Consider the following 5,664-nt stretch of genomic DNA (forward strand, 5'->3'; position numbering starts at 1 on the left):
GCCGAAATGCTGGCCAAAAAGTCTGCATTTAATTATTAAAGATACGCACTCCAAGGCACTAATCAACATTAATGATAAAACGATACTATTTTGGCTCTGGAGGAACTGCATTTTATGCTCAGGAAGTTTAGTGGAATCGATTTGAATCTCTCTCACGTCAAGAGCCTTAGTCAAGATGTCAACGTATTTTGGCCGTTTCGCTTGGTCCGAAGTTGAAGACAGGTAATTCGTGTGCTGGGCACAGCTCACTGGAGTAAGGCTATAAAAGAAACCTTTACTCCACGTAGCTCCTGGAATGGAATGCCCGTTGAAGCTGGTTCCATTCCCTCAGCGTACTTCTTCCCTATCGTTCCTGCCTTGACCTGATTACCCACTTATTCTTTTAGAGTCGAAATGTTGTTAACAGTCAGCAGTGTCTTTTTCTCCACCAGAGTTACAACGAGTTTAACTTCAGAACTGAGAATTCACTTCTTCTAGCATCGCTTAATGCGAAAATGAACTATGTGACATGAACAGGATACCGTATAAAATTGTTCCCTAATTTCGTGAGCAGCAGTGGAAGAGTTCCATTTAAAACTATCTTGGTGCCTTTCAGGAGAACTTCATGGCCACAATGACTTGGTGATTAACCATATGTCTGCGTCCGTTGTTTAAACAGCTACTATGAAATCAACGTAAACCACGCTTTGACAACAAGCGTACTGCATTTCCACACTCGTAAATAATTAGCGCGGCAATTGATCTATCTAAGTAATTATAGTGCAAGTATTACTTCCTCGTAGATTTGAATAAGATGCGTATTGGCTTTAAAAGTTCAAGTACACGTGAAAATTTATCTACTGTGGCGTTAGCAAACAATGGTGAAAATTATGCATGGCCTTGGCAATAATAATTCTGTAGATGGGTAGCTTTTATGGTAGAATTTTGCTGTGGTTGAACAACATTAAGTTTAGTTGTATTACTCTCATAATTGTTAAAAAAAACTCTTAAGACCCTCTTCTATAAACACCAAGTAATATTCTTGTTTTTTTCTTAATATTAATCCGAAGGCATAAAATTGATGAGTGTTCAATAAATTGGTTGAATATTCAGAATATTATTCAGTGTATTATTTTCTCATCTTTATCAGATTTAAAGTACACGAAGTAACGAGCCCTTTCTCCGCTGTAGTACAACTCCCATCATGAACCTGAAAGAATATTCAAATAATTAAACCGATCGTTATCCATGTTGAAACTGATTTAATTAGCTCTGAAGATAATTTTGTATCTGATATAATAGCGCCTACTTTTACTGAGCAGATCAAGGGAGAGAGGAGAAAAGGTTAAGTTTTTTAAGGGTGTTGGTTGGTTCCAAGGAGATGATGTTTAAGTGGAAAGCGCCCTTAAGGGAAACGGTTGAGGGGGAATCTCGAGTTAGATAGCCATGCTGGGCAGAAGTGAGCTAAAGAGAAAAAAAAGTAAAAGGTTGGTCGGAAGTTGGGAATCGGAGTCCGAAATTAAAACGGAGAGCCTCTTCTACCTCGGGATCCGACCTTATCGCCTTCCAAGACAGCTTGTGTTTTTCAAGGGGGTAGATTGATTCCGACCATGGTGAAAATGGGCGGCACGTGCAGTTATACGGCTTTTTGCGCTAGGATGGTTGGATCAAGAATGAATAGGATAAAACTATTCTGTGGTGCAAAATTCGCTAGTTCTTCCTTTACGTTGTGATATATATCCATACTATTTAGATGAGGTACGGAGGACCAGAAAGCATGGGTGGAGGGGGTACTTAGCAGGGAGGGAAAGTTGAAAACAGTGTTAGAGGATAGGATGTTAGGTGAACGGGGGAGGAGAAGGAAGAGAATATGATTTTAGGTAGGATGAAAGGGGGGAAGGCCTTAATCTGAATTGAAGAGGGAAGTGCTTGAAGGAATATACCTCTAAATATAAGCAAAATACCTCTAAAGTACTTCTTTTAAACCTACCTTAATCGGTAGAATACTTTAATTAATTAAACCATACTGTATGTCTATGTATCATGATAACAGATAATAGAAATTGAAACAAAGAGACAGAAACATAAATACAGAACGATGACACAGTGTGGCGTGGAGATTGAATGAAAACACATGGAAAAATTCCACCTGGACCGGGAATTGAACCACGGACCTTCTACTTTGCGGGCAGATGCTCAGACCACCGAGCTATCCAGGCTAATCTGATCTCCAGTGTTTTCGGCGGGGATTTATGCAACCAATTCCCCCAAGATTTAGCCCTATGAGTTGGCCAAGAGATGGCTCTGGGCGTAGGTCCCGCCACGAACGAAGAATTCAACGCACACAGAAGAAGAAATGGAATTAAAGATGGTCAAAATCACACAAACAGTACGATAGATATAGCACATGCGTTGCGGGGACCGCTGATTCCAACAAGAGGAAACGAACCATAGATATAAAAGAGGATGTCTGCTTGTTTGTCCGCTATGCGTAACCATATGAAAGCACGGATTGCAACCAAAGTTAGTACATACGTGCATCTCATGCGCATGAACCCCGTAGTGCTACTTTCGGTTGACTCCGATGCGTCCTTTGCGTCGTTTTCTCATTAGCGTTTGTTACGTCACGTCATACAACTTCTATAGTTGGAAATCCTGCCGGGTAGGCAAACCTCTTGATACGCTCCAAGGAAAAACCATATATGCTCTACACAGGATCTCCACTCCCATGGCTCCTTGGTTTCCCACCGGTCGAAACATATAGCAGCGCTCCGGTCGCTAGAGTGTTTGTCAACATACGCATTAGCTGGCAAGAGATACACTATGCTTAGAATGTGATCGTTTATTGCTCAAACTCACGCTCAGCCAAATAATATTAGGCTCAATTTCATATGAGTGGCTTGGAAGCCAAGGAATACAAGTGATATCTCTTTTCTATACAGAGTTAAGTACAGAAATTAGGTATAGAAAACAAACGATATCAATTAGATGCTTAGTAATGCATTTGGTTTTCCTCTCGATGTCAGCACAGAACAGAGACTCACTCGTATCCCTTGGCAACCAGGTTTTTGTGCATTTATTCTGACAATTTACTTTACCTAACTGTGTTGAGACAAAAATCACTTGTACCCCTTGGCTTCCAACCCATTCATGTATAATAGTTAAAATAACGCAGTTAATACTTGGTTAGCAGCAGGTTAAGATCTCGTAAATATGGTGCAGTGGTTACGGTACTGAAATACCGTTCTGAAGTTCCTTGTTCGATCCCCATCCGTGGTAATTTTCCTTCATGATTTCCTTCCACTTTTTCTTTTTCAAACCTGCTATTCACAATTATATTCATAATTTTTGCTGAAAATTTTAATTCTGTGCCCAGGAAATGTTTTATATCTTAGCGACGAATGATGTTTTCCCTTTTTTCACACGAAAGCCTCCTTTGAATCATTTCATTTTCGTGTCGCAACACGACGCATTATTATGATTCTCATGTATTTGGTATCCTTTTGTGTTGCAATATGATATTGTGGACATATTCTTAACATTGATACCTAGCGTTCGATTCGAATTTCGTTGTTAGTTGAAAAACATAATCGGAAAAGCTTTATTCTTTGAAGATTAAAATTCATAATTCTCGGGATGGAAGAAGCAAAATTTACCAACAAGACGCATATCTGAAGCCTCTTTGATAGATAAGTGGCATCTTGCTAAGTTAATAGATGGTTGACCGTCCCAAACTCCGGAGGAAGAACCCATTCCCTCCCTGGCTAGCTCTTTCTGGATTTCAACTATTCTTTCCCAACGATTCGAAAGCTAGGCTTGAATTGTAAGAGTCCACAATACCGTATTGAGATATAAAAGGAATCCAAGTACATTTGTATCTTAAAAATATGTCGTTTTGCGACGAGGAAATAAAATAATTCAAAGGGAAAAATTGGGAAAACATCTTATATCGTATGAGTACTACAAAAATTCCTAGCTGGGAAAAAGCAAAACTTGTGCAAATAATTGTGAAAAGCAGGGTTCTGTAAAAGAAAAAGTGGAAATAAATATTTTATCAAAGTACCACTGACGAGACTCGATCTTTGAACATAAGTGTAGAAGTGGCACACCGTAGCCATTGGACCACGATATTATGTATGTAAATGGAGTTCTGAAGGGAATTCAAAGTAAAATACATTGACACCTACCAGTCCTTGCGCCACTTGTGACGTTGGAGTGTGAATTTTTGCGTGGAGACGGGTTTCACAGAAATGAGGCAACTCTTTCCTAGTGGAGCCACCTATAGTAAAATAAACTCTATGGGAAAAAACATGACCAAATCAATTTGACCTTGAATTCCAAGTTCCTATTGTCCCACTTTCCTCCCTTGCCAGCGCCAGGTGGCCTGCTAGTATACTAATACCCTCTCTTCCGACCGCTCAATGACACAAATTTTTGGGATGAACTATACGAGATACGATACAAAGTCATCGGAGGAAAAATTGTCAAAACATTTAATTTTCTATTTCCTATCCATATTTTAATTTAAAATTAAATATCGATTCTAACGCAAAAAATGGCCACCAAATCTGATGTTGGTGTTGCGATCAATAAAAGGAGAGCGGTTGACTGATAATTATAATAACAAATTTACCATGCAAGCAAAAGATGCAGAAGTGAAAAAAAAGTGGAAATATTACAAAGGCGTTAATACTAAAAGTTGAGAATGATAAGGTAGGAAATTTTCAATGCATAGTTTTTACAACTTAAGGTTAAGTATGTCTTTTTTCTATGTGAACAATATTTTTTACATCAAAGGATATTGAAAAATTGAATAAACTAAAATTTGCAAGCAAAAGAAGCAGAAGTGAAAAAGACAAAGTGGAAAAGAAAAGGAATGAGCTAAAACGAAAAGAGGAGAAAGATAAGATGGGAAATGTAATTTTTATAAAGTCAAAATTTTCATGCCTTATTTCACATGAGCAATTCCACGTAGAAAAATTGTGTAGGGGCTTATGCCCCGTTTCGCTTGCCTTAGCGAGTTTCATTATCAGTTTTGTGATAGCTTTTACTAATTTCACTTTTTTAATTGAATAGCGTCCCGGGTCTCCATGAATAATACCATCCTCAGGCATCAATTCAGATCTATTAATCTTAGTACAGTTTCCGTAGTTAAGAAACAAAAGGGGAGATGGCGTTTGAAACGCAGGCCAGAAAAGGGGATAAGGAAGGTTAAAGGTACTCTGGTCGCTTAATTTAAAATAAAAAAATAGTGTTAGTAAAATGATGCTCAATACCTTTGAAGACTAAGTTCTAAGGAAAATATTTGAAACTGTTTATTCAAGAAAGAGTTTGGAGAAACAGAACAAATAGATAACCGAGAGAAATTTATTATGAGCTGGATATAATTTGCAGCACTATGTAGAAAACATCATAAATGGTTACATATAGAGAAGGAGCAATACCAGCTTGATAAAGCGGTTGAGTAATGACCGGAACTGATTTACCAATGACTTCGTTAACTGTGAATGCTACTCATCAGTAAGACCCAGCGCACACGGAGCGACTGTTATGAGACCACAGTTCGGAATCAGTTGCTTCTGCCACCAGTTTGCAACTGAAACAAAACTTCTGTCCGCTCACTGTGTAATGACAAAGGGTTGGTTGTAAATCAGTTTCGTCCATTGTGCAATCAGTGGAGTGTTT

General features: G+C 38.5%; 1 non-coding gene across 1 annotated transcript; it reads right to left on the reverse strand.

Moving 5' to 3' along the window:
• Positions 1-2,125: 2,125 nt before the first annotated feature.
• Trnac-gca lies at positions 2,126-2,198 on the reverse strand. Its single transcript has one exon. It is a non-coding gene; the product is annotated as a tRNA-Cys (tRNA).
• Between the last annotated feature and the right edge of the window lie 3,466 nt (positions 2,199-5,664).

This window comes from Ischnura elegans, chromosome 11, assembly GCF_921293095.1.
Source record: "Ischnura elegans chromosome 11, ioIscEleg1.1, whole genome shotgun sequence".
In the NCBI taxonomy this organism is placed as follows: Eukaryota; Metazoa; Arthropoda; class Insecta; order Odonata; family Coenagrionidae; genus Ischnura; species Ischnura elegans.